We start from the raw sequence: 27545 nt of genomic DNA, 5'->3' as shown, positions 1-27545 counted from the left end.
ACAATGACTGCTATTTGCCAATATATCTTCAAAAAATATATGAGCAACAAGAATTGGTATGAATGCTTAGGGACTATAACTAAAACTATTGTTGAATTCCTTATAATCTAATCTTTTATTATATTGGTGCATTTGGTAACTAGCTCATTGTGAGTTACATCAGAAAGTAAGACAGCCTTCCCTAACTCAGTGGCATACCAGTCCCTATAATTATTTAGTAGGGACTTGTGTATACCTACTTACTTACTTTGTGATTCTTGACAGGCATTTTAAAGTATGATTTATAAAGGAAGCAGAATTTGAAACACAGATAGTTTCATCCAGCCAAAAAAAAAAACCAAAAACCAAAAACAAAACAGGAGTGCCAAGAGCACATTATCAGAAGCCTACTCACCCACTTCATATTCTGAGCAGTAAGAGCATCATGTGTTACTACTTCAGCAAGCCTTTCCATGGAGTCAATAGCAAAAGAAATAGGAAAATTTTTGAAGATCAATGTCCTATGCAACATAAGCTTACCTCTTCTGCTATCCCTATTCTGTTCCAAGAGTGACAAGATTAAACCAGACATGTATTTAGAAAGTATCCAGAAATGCCAGTAAGTCAGAGGAGCTCTTTCATTTATACTATGTTGCAATCAAAATGCATAGAATTTTTAAATTCTGGGGTTATATCATTTGGTATCACATGTGCTACAAACTCTTACGCGCATGAAGAGCAGAATTAACCTGTATCTTTCACTCTTTTCTGGAAACATCCTTTCTATATAGAAGAAATACTTGAAATCGAATTATCATCTCTTACCCTCCCAAAAGATGTCCATCAAGAAGGAGTTAGTTGTCATCAAATACGTTCTAGTCACCACTGTGGAGGTTTTCAAAAAGGAGCAAAATATGTTATCTCCACCACTGAAGAATCATATATGGTTGGTTTTTAAAAGACAACTAGAAGTAAGTAAAAAAAAATAATTATAGTCTAGTGTTTTAGGACACACTGTAATGTTTTCAGACTATACTCTCTATGGGAATTTAGCAAGGAATGGAAGAATCTGGCCTCCAACTGCCACTGAAGAAAGAATAGGTGTTTGACTGACTGGAGGAGAAGCAAGATATTTCATGGGTAAGATAGACTGGAAAATGGTACAAAAAGGGGACAAGCATGTGGGAGATAGAGGCTAACAATATAATTGAAGTAGCTTCATCAGTAAGATGTTTATGATAGCATCTAATTAATGGGGAGTATCAAATGTCACATGAGAATCCATAGGGACAAACAAACCACCAAAAGGACTGAAGTAGGAAAATGATAAACCATAGGTTTCGTCTTAAAAGTTTAATCTGAAACCAGAGGTAAAGTAGAGCACTAAGAAACTAAAGATTTCACTGGGCACTTTAAGTGTGTATAACATACTGGAAGAGTGCAAGCTCTAGAGTGTGTCTGGATTGGACTCCCAGTAACTCTATTTACCAGTCATGTTACCTGGGGGAAACTTCTGAAGTTCCTATGCTACAGTTTTCTCATCTAAAATGGTGGCATAACATGGGGAGCCTGGGTAACTCAGTCGGTCAACCGTCTGCCTTCGGCTCTGGTCATCATCCCAAGGTCCTGGGATTAAGTTCTGCATCAGGCTTCCTGCTCAGAGGGGAAGCCTGCTTCTCCCTCTGCTCTGCCTGCCACTTTGCCTACTTGTACTCCCTCTTACTCTCTCTCTCTCTCTGTGTCAAGTAAATAAATAAAATATTTTTTAAAAATTAAAATAAAATGTTGGCATAATAAAGTACCTAGCTTATTGGTCTATTACAGAAATTAAACATTAATATAGGTTAAGAGTTTGGAATAAAAAATAGACTCATATAAATATAGTCAACTGATTTTTGACAAAGGAGCACAGAAAAAGAACTGTAGCAAATATAGTTTTTTTCATCAAATGCTGCTGGAATAACTGGATATCCACATACAAAAAAAATTGAATCTGGGGGAACCTGGGCTGCTCAGTGGGTTAAGCCACTGCCTTTGGCTCGGGTCATGATCTCAGGGTCCTGGGATCGAGTCCCGTGTCAGGATCTCTGCTCAGCGGGGAGCCTGCTTCCCTCTCTCTCTCTCTGCCTGCCTCTCTGCCTACTTGTGATCTTTCTCTGTCAAATAAATAAATAAAATCTTTAAAAAAAAAATTGAATCTGGACACCAGACCCTACAGTCTTCACAAAGACTAGCTCAAAACACATTATAGACCCAACTACAAAATGTAAAACTATAAAACTCCTATAATAGAACATAGGAAAAAAATCTAAATGACCAAGTGTCTGGTGTTGACATTTTAGGTGGAACACTAAAGGCACAATTCATATAAGAAATAATTGAAAAGTTTAGACTTTATAAAACTATATAGTTATAGTTAACTGCATAGTTGATATATATATTTGATATATATTTTATATTAATTATATATACATATATATGTATATGCTCTAAAGAGACAATGTAAGAGAATGAGAAGACAAGCCACAGACTGAAAGAAAATATTTGCAAAAGACAAATCTGATAGGGGTGCTAGGTTGCTAAGTTGGCTAAGCATCTGGCTTCAGCTCAGGTCATGATCTCAGGATCCTGGGACCCTGATCGCAGGCTCCCCACTCAGCAGGGAGTTTGCTTATCATGCTCCCTCGCCCTCTGCCCCTCCCCCCACAAACTCGTTCTCTCTCCCTCTCTCTCAAATAAATAAATAAAATATTTTTTAAAAGACATCTGATAAAAGATTGCCATCTAAAGTATACAGGGAATGCTTAAAATGCAACAGGAAGAAAACAAACAACCTGATAAAAATGGGCCAAAGACCTTAAGAGACACCTTACCAAAAGAGGTGGTATATACAGAAAATATAAAAATGGCAAAAAAAAAAAAAAGAAAGATGAAATGATTCTCCACTCATTCTTCATATATCATCAAGGAAGTGAAAATTAAAAAAAAAAATGACAACACCACACACATATTAGAATGGCCATAATATGGAAGATTTTCAATACTGAATACAAGTGAGGGTGTGGAGCAACAGAAACTCTCATTCATTGTTGATGGGAGTGCAAAATGATATTGCCACTTTGGAAGATAGCTGGACTGCTTCTTAGAAAATGAAATATCCTTCTCTCTTATGAACCAGCAACTGCACTCCTTCACAAATACTTGAAGTTGTTGAAAACTATGTCCACACAAAAAGCTGCACCCAGATGTGTCTAGTACCTTTATTTATAAATGCTGAAACTTAAAAGCAGCCAAGATGTTCTTCCCTAGATAAAATGAAGAAATGGTTGCACATCTGGAGAATAAAATATTATTCATTGTTAAAAATAAATGAAATACAAAGCCATGAAAAGACATGGAGGAAACTTAAATTCATATTACAAGTAGAAGAAAAAACTTGGAAGGGGATCTGACATATCATAAACATTCAATAAAAATCACTATTTTTTATTATTTATTACATGTACATGTTGCATATGCACACACACAATATTTTACATTAATTCTCTTATTTTGTAAAAATTATCTTGAGGACAAAGGACTGGGAACTTTTCAAAACTAGATTCACAGCAGTTAGCAAAGCACTAGTCATAGAACAGGTATGCAATAAATACTTCCTGAGGGGAAAAAATCAATATAGAAAAGGAGAAATAGGTGAATATTGAATATTGATTGTTAAGCTATTAGGAGAAAAATTCATGAAGGTAATGAGATTGTACTAATTCTCTCTGAACTCTATTTCAGAACTTGGAGAAATGCATTGAACCAATGCCCACAACATATTCCAAGGAAATAAATGAAAAACTCCTGAAATTATGAACCTGAGCAGGCTGACAGCTTAATCATGTGAGGTCTCCCCATATAGATATTGACTCACACAGGAAATTTAAGAGGAATCAGGAAAGCTGAAGAGATAAACTAGAAAGAGTACTCTAAAGAGAATAGAGTCTAAGTCTTTTAAAATATATAAATGAAAGCAGAGATACAGAGATTTGTACGTGAGGAGATGAATAATGGGAACAGTTACTTAGTGAAAAGAACAGAGGTTTCACCCTTTCCACAAAAGTTAGAAGGGTGTGTGTGTATAACCTGTGTGTTTCAGAACAAATGTGAGCAAATAGCATAAAGCTACAAGTGCACCTAGATTAACAATCTACCAGCAGGTCACACAAATGTGGAAAGCAGACCTCTTGGGTCAAAACAACAAGGATACAAGAACCAAAAGCAACAGTGCAGATGAGATGGAATCCACCTCTGAAATGCTCCTTATATTCATGACCTTACTGTCAAACCTCCAATTACTGGAACAAAGTGAAAGCAATTCAAAATATAAGGAGTTTGGAAGCATGGCTGAGATGGTGAGTCACCTTGATATGCTGCTGACTTAAATTTGGTAGATATTATTTTCTTCTTGGCATAACTATGCTCAGGGTTCTTGCAAGATGTGGTGCATGGAAACAAAAGGATGACAAACGATCCCGTCTAATGTAACTTTGCAATAAAATCACAAACTAAAAATAATTCCCTAGAATTTTTAATATAGGACCTCTCTGACAGCATTGTCCAGCCCAGAGATTACCTATGTATACAAAGTGACAGATATGTAATGAAACAATGTTAGAAAGATCTATCTGTGCTAACAATCTTAATCATTCTATAAATGCTGTAAGTTATGACTTCATGAGCACTGTGTCTGCATCTGGTACCCTATAGAGAGGCTTGGGTGATGACAGTCTTGTTGAGAAGGGAGAAGTTGAACATATCCTTATTTAAATACTCCAGTGTCATCTCTTCTATGAGGCTTTCCCCAAACACTAGTGTAGAATTCAGGTTCCAAGCACTCACTCTATCACAGAACTTGTCCACACATTAATTTATAGAGTTTATTTATTTTTTACCTGTTTATTTTCTTTTTTACCCAATGGATGTAAAGTCATGAGACAGAGGAAAACAACTGTTTTGAGAAGTAATGCAGCATAATGATTAAGAGCATAGAATTGAAGGCTCAACACTAGAATTATAGCCTTGGGCACACTGCTTAAATTCTCTGTCTCAGAATCAATAATCAGATTAATATATTTAAAATACACAATAACAAAATACATATAATAGATAACTATCCACCATATAAATGTTAGCTTTTATTATTAACTGTCACCACTTTCTAATGCTGAGAACAGCAAATGAATGGATAAGTATTCTAACACAAAAATACACATACATACTCTACCTACCCTACTTGGTACTAAAATGTGAAATATTCATAATCAGGTGTTCCCTTTTAAATAATCAAAATTATTCAAAGCACCTGTATTTGTCAAATATATTTATATACAACAGACAGTGCTATCATGAAGCCCAGCACCACATTTGGCAACATGGGAACCCATGATTCAACTAAATCCAGTGCTTCCCAACCTGTGGTCCTCAGAGTTACTGTAAAGCATCATCAAGTCTATAGTGCACTAAGAATAGCTGACTGACTAGATTCTGCTTGCATTTATTTGACTATTTTTTAGATATATGTAGTTATAATTAATAAAACACAAATGCATTTATAATTATTGTGTCAATGAAGTTATCATTGTTCTGTTAGTTCCTCATTATTTTGCAGTTCATTGTTTTGTAGTTTCCTCCTTGTTTTGTAGTTCCTTAGCAACTAATTCCAAAAAAAAAAGTGTCTTTTGGGATTCTGTAAGTTTGACATTTAAAAGGGAATCTTATACTTGGAAAGGTTGAGAACCAGAGGTCTAGGTCATGCTTCATCACTAAAATACCAGCGTGGCCTCTCCAAAGCTCCTGGGCAAGCAGCAAAGGGCACTTAAGTCAAGGATATACAAAGACTAGAAGTGCTCCTGCTAAAGCCTTCCCTTCTAAAGGGCTCTGGGCATCATTGCCTGAGTTTGTCTACATTTGTGAATTCTGTTTCAGCGAAAAGGTCAAGTCTTTGGTCAGAAATAACTTAAATCATCAGGGAGGAAGACCGTCTTTCTTTTTTAATATAAATTGAGATTGAGAAAAGGTAGTTTACCATGAAATGAAACTTTTACTGCTAAAATGTTTCAAAATTTCCGTAGTGTCTTTCTAAATATTTACATTCATTAAAAGGCTCTTCAAGTAAGTACAAAATGTTAGCAACTTCACCCACTCATTACCCATTGTCACTACAGCCACATTCCAATATGCATCCAACAAATACAGAAGCCTGAATTTTGCGAGATACAAGAGATACTAGAGGTGAAATGGTGAACAAGGAACATATTAAAGTGTGGAACTCCGGTATAAGAGGAAGGCTCTGCTGTCCTACTATGCTCCAGTTTTCTGGAAATTTCCAAATAAAAAATACTAGTCTCCGGAAGACATAATAAAGCTCTGTGTTATCCTTTTTTTATCTATGAGCATAATAATAAAAGACAATATAGCAAGTTATCTGCACCATGATTAGTGGTGGAACAGTGTAGGCATGTTATGGGTTTATGAAATTCCATTTCATTTTTCTCCTTCCGAAAATACAAGAAGACCACATTTCCAAATTGCCCTTGCCATTGGGTCAGGGCCATGTGATTAGTCTGTCTAGTGGGAATGTAAACAGAATCAATCAGTGTAAATTGTAGTCTGAAAAGAGTGGGTCTATGTCCCCTGCTAACTTTCTTCTCCTGAAACCATTTAAGACCTGCTGCATATTGTCACTGTTATCTCATGTCCCAATTTGTTACACAATTATATACTTATCTGACCTAACAATACACAGTGTGTTCTTTTTTTTTTTAAATTTATTTATTGACAGAGAGAGATCACAAGTCGGCAGAGAGACAGGCAGAGAGAGAGGGGAAGCAGGCTCACTGCTGAGCAGAGAGCCCGACGCGGGGCTTGATCCCAGAACCCTGAGATCATGACCTGAGCCAAAGGCAGAAGCTTAACCCACTGAGCCACCCAGGCGCCCCTACACAGTGTGTTCTAAACAAGTTACTTTTCCATGGAAACTGAAAATTAGTCATTAGAAGTGCATTGGCTTTGGAGTTTGGTATACCTAGTTTTAAATACCAAGCTCATATCTTATGATTGAGATCTTTGGAAAGTTACATGACTTTTAAGTCTCAGTATACTTTTTTCTATAAAATGTATAGCGTATCACATGCCATACTGGATTACTATAGAAATTATCTTATATAACTAAATAAATATGTGTGTGGGGGGGGCACATACATGCCCCCATACCTTTACATTTAAATAAAACAGCTCAGTGAATTTATATTTCTAACTTATATTTATGTTTATAATAAATATAATTTGACCAGAAATGGATTACATGCTTAGAATAATAGTTGCAAAATTAAAGGGACCTGAAAAAAGTACCTAATCCAAACCCATCTTTTATAGATGGGCAAAGTAAGGTAGATAAAAGCAAGTGGCATTGTCTATAACGACACGCTCTTCTTTCCATCATACTGTCTGCTGTTGAATTAGATGCAATTAAAAAGTATTTAAAAATTTAAAAAATTACTGTCCTTTTTGCTAGAAACCAGAGTATCAAAATGTGAAATTTAAAGAGCTATTCATCTGCAAGTTTTATGTTAAAATAACTCCTCAGTCTTGTCCAACCGCACTGAAATTAGACACACATATGTTTTAAGCAGTGTCAACAATGGTGACAATAAAGCCGCATCCCTTCATCTATACCAAGCCAACTGGCTTGTGTATCAATTGACTACAACTGTGGCTTCATTCATGAACAGACATGTAAGTGAATGTGTGTGAGTAATGCAGCACAGAGGTCAAGAGCATCAGCGTAGAGAGGCTTTGCTCCAAATCCCAGTTTCACCATGTCCAACTCCCAGGCATGAGTCAGTTTCACCCCTTGTTAGCTTTAGAACCCCCCTCACTCTCAGTTTCCTCCCCTATGAAATTCAAACAAGAGTATTTGCTCCCTAGAATTTTTCTGAGTAAAGAGTTAGTATTTGTAAAATCATTTAGCACACTGCCTGACAACTAGTAAGCACCCACTAACGATAATTATCATGATGTTCACAAAACCCATTCCACTCAGTATACTCATACAATGGAAATCTCTGGGTATAAATATTCATACCCACATATATATTATGAATGAAAGTATGTTACAGCTGTTAAATAATTTATTTTTGTACCTCTTTGGAAATGTTGCTGTAATTGAGTTACCACATAGAATTTCACAGTTGCAAAACATGAATGAGAGTTGATACTATATAATACAGACTTAAAGATTAAAATTTGTATAGACTAAATTTTCAAGAATATTTACAACATTAATATAGCCTCTTAAGGCAACACATTTAACGGCATATGTTTTTCTTTGCCTTCTTAAGTACAATATAGCCAATTTTCACATTTTATTAGTTACTTACAATTGTCATTATAACATCCATCAATTTTATATCCCATAGTTGCTCCTGGTATGGGATACAGAGGGTAGGGAGTGTGGATCTGGACACATACTCAGATACTTCTTTTCTATATAAAGGAGATGATTAGCCTGTTTTTTGCTCATTTGCATTTTTTTATGAAATTGAAGCAAGTGATGTTGAGTCGTCTATCCTTCAGGGTAGTAGAACACCGCTAACTTTTTGAAGAATAAATTAATAAATTAAAGACTGAAGTAATCAGCCCTGAACTGTTTTACTTGCCCTCCAGAAAATTACTTCCTTTGCTTGTGCTTCCAGGATCTTTTGAATTGTCAGCACCATTCAAAACATTTCTTATGATTTCACCATGGATGTCATTTCTTATCATCTCTATTGCTTCTCACATTGCCCTCTCCATGCCTGAACCAAATGAACAAACTCGACTGTATAATTTTGAATTAGGGTCTGGAATAACTCTCAGCCCCGTAACAGGTGTGAGTTCCAAAATTCTTTTTGCCTACTGAGCTTATGTCTTTCTCCGCCCCAACTTTCCAAGACCTTTCCAGTCTTGGGGACCTGTTTCAAGGTCCCCAAGAGGAAACTGTTTCAAGCCCTGACTTATACCCCAGTTTTCTGATAGGACTGGATGGGTTTCCTCGGCCTGGACAATCACAGAATCATTTTCAAACTAGCCCATTTCCCCACTCGGACTTGGACCCTCTGTCACTTCTGCCAACACACAGCTAGACTACTGCTTTAACTCAGAGGGTCTCCCACACTCCAGGAGCCACCCGATTCCCAGCCACCGGTCTCAGAGTAGCACTTCTGTGGGAAAACTCAGGCCACAGGCCTCCACTTTCTGATCTGAATCTCAGCATAGCAATTTAAGCCCAGATGGAGAACAAATTTGTTCCATCCACTTGGATCCTGAGTCAGATTCCTGCCACCATCCTTCTAGGCAAACCTTGCAGCTGAGAAGCTATCTCTAGTCTTGGCGCTGCCTGCTCCTACCATGTTTCTCTCCTGCTGCAGAGTAAACAACTGAAGACTAATCATGTCACACGATCTGCCCTACTAAGTTTATTACAATAAACGCCTTCAGCAACCTAATGCTCTCTTCTTTCTCTCTGGCATCTTTCAGTGATACAACGTCAATGAAAAGCACCTTCAGATGTACCCAGTAATAGTCTAGGATATTTTGGGCTTCCTTCTAATGCCTCATCTGCAACTCAATATGTGATTATCTATAGTTATGATACTGAATTAGACAATAATACTTGAATAGGTTACCCTGTATAAAGTCTGTTTGTGACACATTCCATTAGTTTTCTTGGGCTTCTACAACAAATACCACAGACTGAGTGGCTTAAGCAACAGAATGTATTTTCTCACAGTTCTGGAGGCTGGAAGTCTACGATCAAGGTGTTGACAGGTTTGGTTTCTCCTGGGGCTCTCTCCTTGGCTTGCACATGATTGCCTTCTTGCTGTGTCCTCATATGGCCTTTGCTCTGTGCGCATTCCTGACATCTCACTCTATCTAAACTTGCTCTTGGAAGGATACCAGTCAGATTGAATTAGGACCCACTCTAATGGTCTCATTTAAAATTAACTGCCTCATTAAAGCCCTATATCCAAATACAGTCTCATCCTGAGGTTCTGGGGTTTGGGCTTCAATATAAGGATTTGGGGGAAGGAGGGATAATTCAGCCCATGACATACATGGAATAATACCTTCCTCACAAGGGGTTGTCAGTATACTGTAAGAGTATGTCACTCACAGTAGACCTCTGTCAGAGTTTATGAGGTGGCTGAAAAATGATCATATTTCTTTATATTATTATTATTATTTTATGTTAGTCACCATACAGTACATCATTAGTTTTTGGTACAGTGTTCCATGATTCATTGTTCACGCATAACACCCAGGGCTCCATGCAATCTGTGCCCTCCTTAATACCCATCACCATTCCCCCACCGCCAATCTCATACTTTTAATCTTGACCTCATTGGGAGTCTGTGAGATAATACTGACATAAAATGAGTAAGATTTTATATCACATCACATCTGGCTTCCTGACATGGGCCAGACAATAGCAAAAACAATTACTCTACTTTGATAAACCTAAAGTTTCTAAATTATCTTTAAATGATGTTTCCAAAAGAAATATCTTGATCCCTCTATGTACTGGCATGCTTTGTTATACTACAAAAAATTATACTCCTTTGTTTTAACAAACATTTCAAATCACCAGATACTTTGTTTTGTTGGCCTGCAGTATAGACTAACATAAGACAGCTCCCAGAGCCAGTGTAAAATTTGTCAAGATCTGAGGAACCATGATTCATTTTTCACTGACAAAATGATCAGAAAATAGTTTTCAAAAGTTAATTCTATGGGGCCACCTGGGTGGTTCAGTTGGTTAAGTCTCTGCTTTTGGCTCAGGTCATGATCCTGGGGACCTAGGACAGAGCCGCATATCTTCAGGCTCCCTGCTGAGCTGTGAGCCTGCTTCTCCCTCTCCCTCTGTCCCTCCCCCTGGCTGTGCCTTCTCTGTCTCTCTCAAATAAATAAATAAAATATTTGGGGAAAAAATGAATTATGTGAAAAGAGTCATTTTTTTATTCTGTAAAGGGCTGATTTTTCTCCCTACTTGCCATGCCATCTTACAATGTCAAAGGTTCCCATCACTGATTTTAATCATTTCTACTATAGCACAGGCTAATCTTTGAAGTGAAAGATTTTTAGAATCCAACACTGATGAGCAGGCCTACTGATGTGAGGCCCACCTAGCACAGAACCCTCTGGGGACCAAGAAGGAGGGGAGCCCTCAATGCTGGCTCTTCTCTCCTACTATGTTCCTCAAGCTTGTCTCGTCTGTTCCCTTACCTGCTCCAAGTCTCTACTGTCCCCATTGCTCCTACTGTTTCAGCTCTTTCTGATCTTAGGCTGCAATGCCTGTTTTCACAATAGAGCTCTACACACTGGTAGGAGTATATCGGTGGGACAAACTCTTTGCGCTGAACTTGAGCGGGCTGCTAAATACTTTCTCTGTGATTAAAGAAGAAGCAACAGGGATACATTAAGAAGACACTCTGCTTTCCCCTCACTGTTGAAAGAGCACAGATTTCTATACAACTCTGTGTTAAAGTCTTTATGGTTGTAAGTGAGGTGAAAAGCACAAGAGTCCAGAGAGGAGTTTAAAAAAAAAAAAAAAAAATGACAACAACAAAGAAACAAAAAAAAAAAAAAAAAGAAAGAAAGAAAAGAAAATAGAGGGAAGAGGGAAAGAGAGACCTGGAAGTTTTTCAGGCAGATGAGAGGAGCAGTTGGTAGGGAGGAAAAGATTTAAACTATGCCCAAGCACAATAGCATTCACTTCCAAAATTAAAATCGTCTGCTGATTATGGCTGAAAACCCACAACTCTTTTTTTTTTTTTTATCTTATTTTCACTATCATAGACTTCTCAAGCTGACATAATTACCTTTTGGGGCTTCATCAACACTTGGCAAAATTACAGCACCTCCATTTCAAAAATGTTCTATTTCAAGAAAAGAACCTAAAGCCTCTTATTTTTTAACACATGGCAGGTGGTTAGCTGCTAACAACTAACTCCTTACCTAAGAAGTGACATAATTAGTCCAAGTATGTTACATTCCCATTGCTGGAAGTCCTGTTACTGATCTTTTTAAATCAGGCTTCATTTAATAATAAACTAACATTTTAAATGATTATTTATTCACAATCTTGGGCTCTTGCCAAATCCTGCCAAGGTTCCCCTTCACCAAAGAGCCGTCTGTTGTTCTCACTAGATTTTGCCCTGCAGCAGGTGACAGTCCATGTGAGGACAGACACTGGAGAAAAGACAAAGGGAAAATATCAAAATAGATATGCTGTGTCTTTCTTGAACGTGGTTTATCTTTTGATTTCACCTTCACATAAGGAGCCAATGAGTATGGCTGGCAATATCATGGGAAGTGCAAAGCTGAGTGAAGTAGCAGGCTCGTTGATCCCTATGACACTGGTGGGTGGGGAATGGTTCACTGTGGCTTCAGAGGAACAAGAGGTCCTTAGATTGTAGATTCACAAGTTTAATTATATCAACTCAGTCAGGGAGATCAGGCCTTGGAAAAAAAAATATATGGACCAGTCTTCTCCTCAGGCTGGTGACTGTAATAGATAGCTGGCTGCACCAGACTTTTAGAGTGGTAGGTTGATACCTCTACTAGAACCTACAGAACCATTTTCAAGGTCCTCACCTATGGCGGCCACTTTGTTTTGACCTCAGACCCCTGCCATTTCAACATCTTTTCATTACTTTACTAGGATCCCAGATTGCCCTGCAAACCTTCTAAACAGCTGCCTTATGACAAGGACATGCATAACCACCACATGCCACAGCGGAAGTATCTGAGCACTAGACTCTCCAATGAGGCTTGAAGACTTCCATCCTGTTCATCCAGGAAAGCATGACCAGCCCAGATGAACTCAGGCCCCTCACACCCATGTGAATATACCCAACATCAACTTCCTTTTTTCAAATGTAGGCCAATCATAACAGCCCTTATTGCTGATCCACTCGACCTCCTGTCTGCCCTTTCTCCCACTGTCTTCTCCCCACCAACAACCAACATTTAAAAGCAGCCATTCACCCCCACCTTTGTCCCTGCTTGATAAAGACCCTGCGAACATGGAAATCTATGATCAAATTTGTGTCACTCACCTCTTGAGGAGATGAAAAAAAAAAAAAGAAAAAAAAAAAACCTAGAAAAATCCTCTTGTTTTAACAAAGCCTGGCTTTCAAGATTATTGTCTTTTGTAAATTTCTATTTATAATACCAGGTGCTGAATATTAACTCACTTTCTCTTTGACTTCCCTTTCTAGCATTCTTAATCCCTCCCCATAGTAGATATATTCCCAAATAGTAGATATATTCCTAAAACTGAATAGGAAATAGTAGATGTATTCCTAAAACTGAATAGGAAATAGTAGATATATTCCTAAAACTGAATATGAAATTAAATGTGGATATACTGCACATGCACACACACACATTTTAAGAATATAAGAATATTTTAAGAATATAAATTCTATCACACACTCACCATTACAGTACCCCACTACACTCCCATATTTTTATAATATTAAATTCTCACATTCCTAAAACATTTATTTTTCATATGTTGTTATTTGCTTCCTGATGATCCCCCCAAAATAAATCTGTAAGTTACCTCCAAAAGGAGAGTTGCACTGCTGCAGAAAGATAAATCTTTTCCTAATTCATGGATTCTTTCAACAGCACTAACAGAACACTTGACATTTTCATCTCTTCAACAAATTTTGTTTGGATTCCAGCCTTTACTCCATTGATTTCTGCAAACAGATTGGGGCATGGGGTAGCATGTGTAGAAACTATGATGTAAGATGGGCAAGGTAGGGGCGCCTGGGTGGCTCAGTGGGTTGGGCTGCTGCCTTCGGCTCGGGTCATGATCTCGGGGTCCTGGGATCGAGTCCCGCGTCGGGCTCTCTGCTCAGCGGGGAGCCTACTTCCTACTCTCTCTCTCTGCCTGCCTCTCAGTGTACTTGTGGTTTCTCTCTGTCAAATAAATAAATAAAAATCTTTAAAAAAAAAAAAAAAAAAAAAAAAAAAGATGGGCAAGGTAGCATATTAAGAAGTACCTTTAGAATATTTACATTCCCATATACCAGATTAGAATTCAGGCCACTGAATTAACACACGGCACTTTGCAAAAACCTAGAAAAACAAAATTTCAGTTCTCTGAGTGACAACAGGTCATCCTGTTGTCATCCTTAGATTTCTACAGTCAAGACCAAAATAATTGCCTCCTGCTTCATCTACTTTGATCTATTCTACCATTTGACTTCCATACGCAAAAAGTTTATTTTGTAATTTTAATTTTCAAAGTCTTTTTCTGAAAGCATGTTAATTTATCCTCTTACCAGTTTTATATTAGATGAATAAATCAAATGTAATCTCTCCATATAAATGAACAATCACACCTATGTTTTATGATATATCTGGCATACTATGAAGAACTGGAATTAGAATCCAGTTTCCTAAGTTTTGGACTAGCTTACTGCCATCATCTCAAAATCATTCATCTTCTTACATTTCTTCCAAAAGCGTTTGGTTTATCACATAAAGAATTATTACCAAAGCTATTTAATCTGCTCTCATGCTTCTCTTTTGAAGTCCAATTTCAAGTGCTAATACAGGAGACAGAACTGCTGTGTTACAGGCTAAGCATGTGATAATTTTACTGTGAAGTTTTCTTTGGGGAGTCACGTGACTGTGTTATATTCAAATCTGTGTTATGAGTCATGTGATAATGAGGGGTTAAGCTTAGTTGTATTTCTAATTAAAGTTTCCTTTATAGCTCATTTTTCTGATCTTTTGATCAATTTTGTGAAATTCCAGCTTTTCCAACATTCCTATTCATTAGATGAACTCAACAGTCTCATAGAGTTTTAAATATTGCTTCATATTTTGCCCAAATATGCCAACTAATCCAATTTTATTTTTCTTTTATTATTCTTACGCTTCTTGCTTTTGATATGCTTTTGTTAGGCTGTCCATTAATTTCCGTACTAATTATAAACTCTCATATGTTTACTTTTGAGTTTACATCTGCACTGTATCTTGAAAATATAACCAACTGTTTTTAAATTATAGAAACAAAAGATAAGATATCAGCATTACATTTAGGTTATCAATGATAAAGTTGTTTCTGGCTTAATTCAGATTATGGCATGTAGAGAATTCATGTTGCAACATACAACTGACTCTCTGTATGTAGAATGACATATCAAATACACTGTTTTTAAGACAATTAAGTGTCTCCTGGTCATGAGATAAGCAGAGATATATTGTTAACAAGTGTTATTTATTGGGTAGCTAGACTGCTCATTAAAAAGTCCAAGAAGAACATCAATTTCTTGGGAATGAACGGTTACATAGAAAAAAATTCCATTTCCACATTCTGGGGATGTCTAACCACTTTTAGATGCTGGGTTTTTGTTTGTTTGTTTGTTTGTTTGTTTGAGGAGGAGGAGAGAGAGAAAGAGGGTTACAGAAAGAGAATCTTCGGCAGGTTCCATGACCAGCACAGAGCCCAAGGCAGGGCTCAATCTCACAACCCTGAGATTACGATCTGAGCTGAAATCAAGAGTTAGATGCTTAACCAACTGAGCCACCCTGTTGCCCCTAGATCCTATTCTTCTAAATGAGACACTGAAAACCCTGATCTGAATCGTATTCCATTCTGTGTTCCTTTTCAAGTGAGCAGAACTTATTAGGTGAGGTTGAACCAGCCTTTTCGCCATTTTCTTCTTAGAATTCTTTCACACTTCATATAATAGTGATCCTTTCTGCCTTGTTATCTAAGATTAGTCAGGCAGGCAAAACTCCTATTTTCTTGGTGAACAATGAGTCAATATTTACTGAAATTACATGAATATCTGTAGTCATTTTTTTTTCTTTTTTTCTTTTCTATGAAAGCAAAAATGGAGCCCATTTTTCTTTCTACCACTGAATTACCAACATTTAGGCACAGAGTTCTGGTCTTTTGGTATCTATATGCATGTTTGTTACATGCTTCACACAGTGATGCTATTCACACACAGAAGCAGCACATAGAATTTTTTAAAGATTAACTCTTTGGATTCATATATACATATGTATGTGCTAGGTTTCTTTAAATAAAACAAGTTTTTATTCATTTCATTCTCAATATTCTCATTTTAAAAATCTCTCCAACTTTTTCTGTGGCACTATGATTTTATGAGCAGCAAAAAGATCTTTGTTTTTCATATCTGCTCATTCATTCAAGCTCCCCGCCCCCCAACAGTTTCAATTTTCTCATCAACAAAATGGTGAACAAATAAGAAACAACTGCTTCCTCATAGTATGGTTATGAGCATTAAACACAGCAATCCATACAAAGTGCTGCCCCTGAGCAGATTTATTCAAAATGCCTACCAGGCACTCCCAATGCTCAATAAACATAGATGACTTTCTTCTCCTTCTCTTTTTGTTCCAGCTACAAAAGAAAATGCCATCTATTCTACAACTATCTCATTAAGGTAAAACGAGATTCCCTGTTTAAACAAAGCCTTTCTCTACCCTAAAAAGTAACCAAAGTTACAGGCTTGTGTTAAACACAAACAGCAGTTGTATAAGAGATAGAAAGCTGAAGTCAGTTCAATAAATCATGAAAGAATACAAAGTTTAACAAAGAAGAGTTTAATTGGAACCTGTAGTACCTCCATCTGCTCCAACATCTTTTATTGAGTCCCAATTATTATTGCCTGAGGCAGATAAGCTTTAGAGTAATCTGAATGAAGTGAGGTGTGACATTAATTGTCACATTTGAACTCTTACCAGATTAGAATTTGTGCAGCTACACACATGCCATATAATAGCTTTCAGGTTCCCCTTTTTTTCCTATCTTCCAGAGATTATTCTATCTAGGATGTTTTGATGTGCTATTAAAGAATAAATTTTGCACAGAATGAGATGTTGCCTGGGTCTTTGCTCTGTGTGAGAGAAAGGGATATAGCTCTAGCAGTCTAGTACTCAGCCAGATGCAGCTCATGTTTACTTTTCAGGTGCAGGGCCAAGCAAATCTGCAGATAAATTAGAGACCTAAAAATACTGTCCCTGCCACAGAGAAGGTAAAAACAAACAAACTATATTTGGAAGAACTGATCTCTAGGGACAAAAGTATATCCAGAGAAAGGAAAAGATGAACAAACATTTATAAAGAGGTCAGGCACAAACTCTACGAGTAGGAATTATTGTTCATATTTAACAGATACATAGGCTCATGGAGGTTAAATGGGAGTAACAGAGCCAGCAAGTGGATGAGCACAGATTCAAACTCAACTGGTTGTGGGTTTTTTTCCTCCTTTTTCTGTTTCTTTCAAACATAGTTACTACTACTGCTCTTCCATGTTTTATGAGCGACAGACTCAAAGGACTGTTGCTAGGATCGAGGTAATAATGAAAATGAAATGTGCTTTGAAAGCTGAAGGACAGAGGTGTCTAGCAGGCATGATTCAAGTTCTTGATCAGTAAAATGGAATGTTATGAAAATAAAATCAGATGGATTTCTAAGAACACTTTAGAAAGTTTAAATACTATAATGTATCTTGCTTCCATTTATGTTTATTTATAGCAAAGAAGAAGCAATGAGTCACATGCCTAGAAACCCTCCTTCTTTCCCTCTTTACCCTGACTTGCACTCTCCTTCTATTACACATTCTCATGTACATATATACTTAAAGAGAGTGAAGTCCCTAAAACAAATTTCCAAGAAAATAAAAAGTAAAGGGGAAGAATGGAAAGTTTACTTCAGGAAGAAACAAACCTGTATTTTATAACTTAGGGAAGTACTCTCAGAATTCCTTCAGAAATGGGATGCTTGGGTCACTCAGTCAATTAAGCGTGTGCCTTTAGCTCAGGTCACAATCCCAGGGTCGTGGAATCGAGACCTGCATCAGCTCCCTGCTCAGTCAGGAGTCTGCTTCTCCCTCTCCCTCTGCTGCTCCCCCTGCTGTGCTCTCTCTCTCTCTCTCAGATAAAATAAAACCTTTAAAAAAAAATTCTTTCAAAATTACAATAATATCATTACTTACTTGATTTATAAACTCCTTAAGCACAGAGATAGTACCTATGGTTCTTTGTGTTCCCAGCATCTAGCACAGTATAGAAAATTTAGTAAATGTTTCCCTTTTTTAGAGAATGCAAGTGTACACACATACACAAATTGATAAGGAATTCCTGCTCTATAAGAATTTTGTTGTACCCATCCTGAGATAACAGAAACAACTTTAGTGAGTTTCAAAAAGAAGATTAGGAGTTCCAGATTTTGAAAGAGGAAATAAGAAGATTTATAAATTCTAATTAAGAGGTCAATAGTTATGGAGAAAACAGAAAAGTATGAACAAAAACAAAGGAATTTCTTTTTTATTTTTGGAAAAAAATAGTGACAAATTCTAAAGTGAGGTAAAAGAAGATATATAAGGAAAAGCGTCGAAGAGATTAAGCAACAAAGAGAACACTGGTAAACTTCTCAAAAGCAGTACACTGACATAGTCTTCTAATATGGCCATAGTTTCATTCATTGAAATAAGGCCTAAAATGACTAAATCATCTCACAACTGGTTTACATGGAAAAAACTAAGTCACCATAATGCATTCACACAGTCACCAAACACAAACTGAGCACTCACAAACACTATGCAGGCCACTGGGGGTAAAAAGTGGATAAATATCATGGATTTTCAGGGCACAATTCATTTAGTTTACCATTCTCATAAACCTTTGATATGTATCAAAATCATCTTGAGGAGACTTTGAAAAATACATGTTCTCTTGGGTTTACCCAAAACTGAGTGAACTTGCGTCACGTATTCTAAGATGAAGGAATCTATATTTTTATAAACTCCAAAGAGAATTCAAATTCAATTATTTAAATCATTAATATATCATCCCTATCACAGTCAGAATGCAAATATAAATCTATGGTTTCCATTCCTATTTCAGCAAGATGAAGAACTAAAACAACCTAAAAATTCTCAGGCTCGAACATGAAAAAAAGCTGGATACAAAATAATGCATAGTAGAGCTTTCAAGAAAGGGAGGCAGCTTTCAAGAAAGAGAGGCAGAGTACAGGATGCAAAAGACCTTGTTCCTACTAATAACAACCCAGAAAAACCCAAACAAAAGAAAAGTCTTAATTTTCCAGGTAACAAAAAAGAATGGATGCTGCAAAGAAGACCCAATGAACTGGCATCCCCAACATCTGGAAGCAGTTGTCTAGTCTAAGTATGGCTGACTAGAGAGAGAAATGCTAACGATGGGAAGACTACATGGGAATGAGAGAGGTAAAACAAGCCTTGAATGATAGAATAGACTGGCCTGAAAATGATTACCTGAGGTTAAGATCTGAATAGAAATTTGGGTCACACCACCAGGTAAGATAATGAGATCTAACAAGTAAGAGGAGAGGGTGAGAGGAATTTAGAATAGACAGTGGAGATGGGGAAGGGTGAGTACAGGTTTAGCCCCAATATCAACTGCAGCTATTAGAACTATCATTTATTTCACCGGTCTCTTTTCTTGCAAGTTTCCCCTCAGGAAGATTAGGTTCATAGAAGTCTTGGAGAAACTGACCTCCAAATCTGTGTAAAGAAGTGGATCTGCATGATGCAAGGTAGAGACTGGTGGTAGACATGGAAAAACACTTCTCAAATCCCCTAACACAGGGACTGCAATTGACTGACAGCCCCAGCTACTACACTCAGAATATATCATTGCATAGTAACCAAGGGCATGTTTCCTCCTAGCTGTTCCCAGCCAATGACTCAGTGCAATAAAGATACTTAGGCAGGTCAATTCCTGTGAGAGTTGGGCTTCAATAATAAACTACTGTGGCATAAAGACTATCCATCAGCCTTGTCAAAACATCCATAAAACTGCATTGTAGCCTAAGACCTTTCTTCCCTTCCTTTTTTTCTTTCCTTCTATCCTTCACAGGGGTTGGACATGAATTGCAGTCAGATGCTTTTCCAGCCTCCTCCAGCTTCTTCCTTAACTTTCCCTCACAAGGAATCCCACAATAAGTCTCTTGTAGAACAAACGCCATCTTGAAATCTGTTTCTCAGAGAAGTGAAGCTAATGGTTTTTTTTTGTTTGTTTTAATTAATTTATTTTATTTATTTATTTATTTATTTTTATAAACATGTATTTTTATCCCCAGGGGTACAGGTCTGTGAATCACCAGGTTTACACACTTCACAGCACTCACCAAAGCACATACCCTCCCCAATGTCCATAACCCCACCCCCCCTTCTCCTAACCCCCCTCCCCCCAGCAACCCTCAGTTTGTTTTGTAAGATTAAGAGTCACTTATAGTTTGTCTCCCTCCCAATCCCATCTTGTTTCATTGATTCTTCTCCTACCCACTTAAGCCCCCATGTTGCATCACCACTTCCTCATATCAGGGAGATCATATGATAGTTGTCTTTCTCTGCTTGACTTATTTCGCTAAGCATGATATGCTCAAGTTCCATCCATGTTGTCGCAAATGGCAAGATTTCATTTCTTTTGATGGCTGCATAGTATTCCATTGTGTACATATACCACATCTTCTTTATCCATTCATCTGTTGATGGACATCTAGGTTCTTTCCATAGTTTGGCTATTGTGGACATTGCTGCTATAAACATTCGGGTGCACGTGCCCCTTTGGATCACTACGTTTCAGCTAGCCGGAGATCAGCTAGATAGCTTATCTAAAGATTGCAAACACCTGCAAATCCATTGGCAGATCAAAGAGAAGAAGAACAGCAATTCTGGAAACAGAAAAACAACCACTTTCAGAAGCTAATGTTTAATATTTAGAAAATGCTTGTAAATTTTTCTTCAACTAAATTAAACATAATTTTGACAATTTTTTTTACCAATAGTATGTTTTCCAGTGTCAACTTGACCATAATTTTCAAAATCTTTAAATACTATAATAACTTTGACTAATATCAAATTGAGTTGATAAATGGGTAATTACTGGATATATAGATGACTTCTAGAAAGGAATGATTACTAGAAAACTAATCACTGAGCATAATTTCATGTTTATATGCATCTGTTTGGGCCTACTTGGTAAATATGTTCATTTCTGGCACTTAAAGAAGATTTAAAGTATATGAATACTGTAGAAAATGATTTTTTTTATTTATGACCTTTGACTCTACTGAAATTCTTTTATATTACAGAAGAATTATCTACCTTCCAGTTTTCTCTGAAAGTCAAAGGAAATATAAAAAATATTAAATACCTTAGTTTTTTAAGTGCCAAGTATTTCTACTGTAACTACAAAATACTGCTGCAAATATTCTAAAGAAAACCTAAATAAACCAAAATATGCCATGTTCATAAATCAGAAGATTCAACATTTACAGATTCACTTTTTTAAAGTTGATCTATAAAATCTGAAGAGAAAATCTGACATGTCACCATTCTAATTACTGATTCATATAACAAATTAACTAAACCATTTAGTCATTTTTTCAAAGGATATTATTCACTTGAGAGAGCGTGTGTGCATGTGCATGGATGGAGGGCAGGGAAGGATGGGGGAAAGAGAGAAGCAGACTCCCATCTGAGTGGGGAACCCTATGCAAGGCTGGATCCCAGGGCGCCAGGTTCACAAAATCAGACATTTAGCCCACTTAGCCACCCAGGTGCCCCTCTATTTATTCATTTCAGGTTCAGGTTATTTCTGCTTTATTTTAGCAATAGCCTGGTGGTACTATTGTAAACTACAGGCCAGATTTTGCACCTTCATTAAGGAAAGATAAAGGTTCGTATCAATGAGGCTTGTAAATATAGAGGCCCATAAAAAGGTCTGTACTAGGTACTCTGCATTACTAATACTTATTTTCTGTATTATTTTATGCAATGCTCAGTCAGGTACAACCACAAGAAGAGACAGAAAAGAGGCTCAGAGTGAAAAAAAAAAAGTTTATTATATTTACAAGTCCGAAAATTGAGAGGTACAACACTCTCTACCAGGCTACATGAGAAAGACACCATTCTGGTCAGGGGCAGAAGACAGGAGCAAGGGAAAAGCCATAAGCCAGAGTCTTTACTGATGTTTCTATGGGAAAGGTAAGGGAGTGTGCATAGTGAACAGTTGAGGATTGGCTGGTTTGAGTAATTTGGATGGGTTTTGGTCTATACGGTGATCTCTAGTTGTCTCGTATCAGGCCCTAGGATGATTAAAGCAGAGTAATATTGCCTCCTGGGGCACATGTGCCAGAAAGAGGGAGGTATGATTCTGAATTGGTCAGTTTGAGTATCAAAAGCATGATCCCTGTTGAGCCCTTTGTTGTCTCTAAGAATTGGCTAGCTCAGGGTAAAACAGTCTCTCCCAGCCAGAAAGTTTTTTTTTTTTTTCCCTTAAGATGTAAAAATATCATTATGGGACACCTGGGTGGTTCAGGTGATTAAGCATCTGCCTTCAACTCAGGCCACGATCCCAGGGTCCTCAGATAGAGTCCCGCATCAGGTTCCCGGTTCAGCTTCTCCCTCTGCCTGCTCCTCCCCCTGTTTGTACTCTCTCTCCCTCTCTCTCTTTCTGGCATATAAATAAATAAAATATTTTTTAAAAGATGTTAAAGTATCATTATATGTACATACATACATATAGAAACACAAACACACACACACATATATACACATATATACACACATATATAATAGTATATATACAATACATATTAAGTATTTATATACAATTATATGATTTATAACTTGCATATATAATATAAAATACATATGCTATTACGTTCATATGTAAATACATTACAGTACTTCAAAATACAGACTCTGAATTCAGACTTGTAAAGCTGATACCACTGACACTATTTTTGAATAGTAACAGTGGACTGAGTCAGATCTCAACTCTTCCTGTCAAGGGACAGGTTACTGACTCAAGATTGGAAGGAACAAGAATTAATTTTATAGAGATGAATAAATTGAATAGAGGAGTTTAAATGTGACTATTTGAATATTTGGGGTATAATTTTTATTGTTTTATTTTTATGTACATATAAGAAAAGTATTCTCTTTCTTCTAAGATATATCTAACTCCTAATTTAATAATTTTTTATAAACTAAAGGAAACACATTTTAATGGCCTTTGATTTTCAGTGACCCCCTCAAAATGCAGATACTTTCACTGACTTTTCTTACACTTCACAGAAATATTATTTGTAAAAGTTCAATAAGAATAAGTCATTTCACCAGAAAATAATTGGACAAATCAATTGTGCAACCAAGGTCATTTTAGCAATATTTTATTCTAGTTAGGAATGACAAACCCAATGTTAATAAGTTGGAAGTACTGACTTGATGTGTAGTTAGTACCTACAAGGCCTTGCCAAGAAAACTGGCTTGTACCTGGATCATAAAGTGGTAAGAAGGTCACTTCCTAACATACCAGGAAACAGCAAAATTTGAAAATTTCTAGCAGAAGTAATTTATCTAATTTAGAAATACTGCAGATGAAATCTGATGAAAGGAGTTTCTTGGATTTGACTTTCTAGCCACAATATGGACAAGAAAATCATAAAAGATTTTAAAATTCCAACCCAAGAATCTTTACAAATATTTCAGGCAAGGGGCGTGTGGTTGGCTCGGTCAGAAGAGCATGCCAACTCCTGACTTCAAGATGTGAGTTCAATAAATATCTATGCCCCCAATATGGTAGCAGCCAATTACATAAGAAAACCATTAATCAAGATAAAGAGTCATATTGATATGATTACATTAATAGTAGGAGATCTTAATACACCTCTCTCAGAAATAGACCGATCATGGAAGCAGAAAATCAATAAAGAAACAAGAGCATTGAATGACACATTGGACCAGATGGACCTCATAGATATATAAAGAACATTCCACCCTAAAACAGCAGAATACTCATTCTTCTCAAGTGCACAAGGAACCTTCTCAAGAATAGACCACATACTGGGTCACAAATCAGGACTCAACCGATACCAAAAGACTGAGATTATTCCCTGCACATTCTCAGATCACAATGCTTTGAAACTGGAGCTCAATCACAAGGAAAAGCTCGGAAGGAACTCAAACACCTGGAAGCTAAAGACCACCTTGCTTAAGAATGCTTGGATTAACCAGGAGATCAAAGAAGAACTGAAACAATTCATGGAAACCAATGAGAATGAAGACACTTCGGTTCAAAACCTATGGGATACAGCAAAGGCAGTCCTAAGGGCGAAATACATAGCCATCCAAGCCTCCCTCAAAAAAAATTGAAAAATCCAGAATACACCAGCTGTCTCTACACCTTAAAGAACTGAAGAATCCACAACAACTCAAACCAACTCCACACGTAAGAAGGGAAATAATCAAGATTAGAGCAAAGATCAATGAAGTAGAAACCAGAGATACAGTAGAATGTATCAATGAAACTAGAAACTGGTTTTTTGAAAGAATCAATAAGATCGATAAAACACAGGCCACACTAATCCAAAAGAGAGAAAGCCCAAATTAATAAAATTATGAATGAAAAGGGAGAGATCACAACTAACACCAAGGAAGTAGGAAAATGCATCAGAAGTTATTATCAACAGTTATATGCCAATAAGCTAAGCAACCTAGATGAAATGGATGCATTCCTAGAAAACTATAAACTCCCAAAATTGAACCAGGAAGAAATTGACAACCAGAATAGACCGATATCTAGTAACAAGATTGAGATAGTGATCCAAAACCTCCCAAAAATAAGAGCCCAGGACCTGACGGATTCGCTGGGGAATTCTACCAAACTTTCAAAGAAGAAATAACACCTATTCTCTTGAAGCTGTTTCAAAAAATTGAAGCAGGAGGAAAACTTCCAGACTCTTTTTATGAAGCCAGCATTACCCTGATCCCCAAAACAGGCAAAGACCCTAAGATAAAGGAGAATTTCAGACCAATATCGCTGATAAATATGGATGCTAAGATTCTCAACAAGATCCTAGCAAACAGGATCCAACAGCACATTAAAAATATTATACACCATGACCAGGTGGGATTCATCCCTGGGTTACAAGGATGGTTCAACATTCGCAAAACAATCAATGTGATAGAACAAATCAATAAGAGCAGAGAGAAGAACCACATGGTCCTCTCAATTGATGCAGAAAAAGCATTTGACAAAATCAAGCATCCATTCCTGATTAAAATGCTTCAAAGTATAGGGATAGAGGGAACATTCCTGAACTTCATAAAATCTATCTATGAAAGACCCACAGCAAATATCATCCTCAATGGGAAAAAGCTTGCAGCCTTCCCGTTGAGATCAGGAACACGACAAGGATGCCCACTCTCACCACTCTTGTTCAACATAGTATTAGAAGTCCTAGAAACAGCAATAAGACAACAAAGAGTAATAAAAGGTATCCACATTGGCAAGGAAGAAGTCAAACTCTCTCTCTTCGCAGATGACATGACTATATGGAAAACCCAAAAGACTCCACCCCCAAACTACTAGAACTCATACAGCAATTCAGTAATGTGGCAGGATACAAAGTAAATGTACAGAAATCAGTGGCTTTCTTATACACTAACAATGAAAATACAGAAAGGGAAATTAGAGAATTGACTCCATTTACTATAGCACCAAGAACCATAAGACACCTGGGAATAAACCTAACCAAAGAGGTAAAGGATCTGTACTCGAGCAACTACAGAATACTCATAAAAGAAATTGAAGAAGACACAAAATGATGGAAGACCATTCCATGCTCTTGGATCGGAAGAATAAACATTGTTAAAATGTCTATACTGCCTAAAGCAATCTATACTTTTAATGCCATTCTGATCAAAATTTCACCGGTATTTTTTAAAGAGCTGGAGCAAATAATCCTAAAATTTGCATGGAATCAGAAGAGACCCCAAATCGTTAAGGAAATGTTGAAAAACAAAAAAACTGGGGGCAACACGTTACCTGATTTCAAGTTTTACTACAAAGCTGTGATCACCAAGAGAGCATGGTACTGGCATAAAAACAGACACATAGACCGTGGAACAGAGTAGAGAGCCCAGATATGGACTCTCAACTCTATGGTCAAGTAATCTTCGACAATACAGGAAAAAAATATACAGTGGGGAAAAGACAGTCTCTTCAATAAATGGTGCTGGGAAAACTGGGTGGCTATATGTAGAAGAATGAAACTCAACCATTCTCTTACACCATACACAAAGATAAACTCAAAATGGATAGAAGACCTCAACGTGAGACAGGAATCCATCAGAATCCTAGAGGAGAATATAGGCAGTAACCTCTTCAATATCAGCCACAGCAACTTCTTTCAAGATATGTCTCCAAAGGCAAAGGAAACAAAAGCGAGAATGAACTTTTGGGACTTCATCAAGATCAAAAGCTTCTGCACAGCAAAGGAAATAGTCAACAAAACAAAGAGGCAACCCCCAGAATGGGAGAAGATATTTACAAATGACAGTACAGACAAGAGGTTGATATCCAGGATCTATAAAGAACTCCTCAAACTCAACACACACAAAACAGATAATCATATCAAAAAAATGGGCAGAAGATATGAACAGACACTTCTCCAGTGAACACATACAAATGGCTATCAGACACATGAAAAAATGTTCATCATCACTAGCCATCAGGGAGATTCAAATTAAAACCACATTGAGATACCACCTTACACCAGTTAGAATGGCCAAAATTAGCAAGACAGGAAACAACATGTGTTGGAGGGGATGCAGAGAAAGGGGAACCCTCTTACACTGTTGGTGGGAATGCAAGTTGGTGCAACCACTTTGGAGAACAGTGTGGAGATAGCTCAAGAAATTAAAAATAGAGCTTCCCTATGACCCTGCAATTGCACTACTGGGTATTTACCCCAAAGATACAGATGTAGTGAAAAGAAGGGCCATCTGTACCCCAATGTTTATAGCAGCAAAGGCCATGGTCGCCAATGGATGGTGGAAAGAACCAAGATGCCCTTCAATGGACGAATGGATAAGGAAGATGTGGTCCATATACACTATGGAGTATTAAGCCTCCATCAGAAAGGATGAATACCCAACTTTTGTAGCAACATGGACGGGACTGAAAGAGATTATGCTGAGTCAAATAAGTCAAGCAGAGAGAGTCAATTATCATATGGTTTCACTTATTTGTGGAGCATAACAAAGAGCCTGGAGGACAAGGGGAGATGGAGAGGAGAAGAGAGTTGAGGGAAATTGGAAGGGGAGGTGAACCATGAGAGACTATGGACTCTGAAAAACAATCTGAGGGTTTTGAAGGGGCGGGGGGTGGGAGGTTGGGGGAACCTGGTGGTGGGTATTAGGGAGGACACAGATTGCATGGAGCACTGGGTGTGGTACAAAAACAATAAATACTGTTACGCTGAAAAGAAATAAATAATTAAAAAAAAAAGAAAGAAAGATGTAAGTTCAAGCCCCACATTTGACACAGAGCATACTTAAAAACAAACAAACAAACAAACAAAACAACAACAACAACACAAACACCACCTTTGCTGTGCAGAAGCTTTTGATTTTGATGAAGTCCCAAAAGTT

At 37.2% G+C, this 27545-nt stretch overlaps 1 long non-coding RNA gene across 1 annotated transcript in view; it reads right to left on the bottom strand.

The window, feature by feature from the left end:
- Window positions 1-11893: 11893 nt before the first annotated feature.
- Window positions 11894-27545, bottom strand: part of LOC116594617 — a 192114-nt gene continuing 176462 nt past the window's right edge. The window contains exons 5-6 of the long non-coding RNA XR_004287345.1: window positions 13631-13772; window positions 11894-12252 (exon numbers count right to left, since the gene is read on the bottom strand). This is a non-coding gene — a long non-coding RNA (uncharacterized LOC116594617). The remainder of the gene's footprint in view (window positions 12253-13630; window positions 13773-27545) is intronic.

This window comes from Mustela erminea, chromosome 1 (genome assembly GCF_009829155.1).
Source record: "Mustela erminea isolate mMusErm1 chromosome 1, mMusErm1.Pri, whole genome shotgun sequence".
Classification (NCBI taxonomy): Eukaryota; Metazoa; Chordata; class Mammalia; order Carnivora; family Mustelidae; genus Mustela; species Mustela erminea.
Note: the sequence above shows the minus strand (reverse complement) of the source record. Positions and strands in the feature narration are given on the sequence as shown.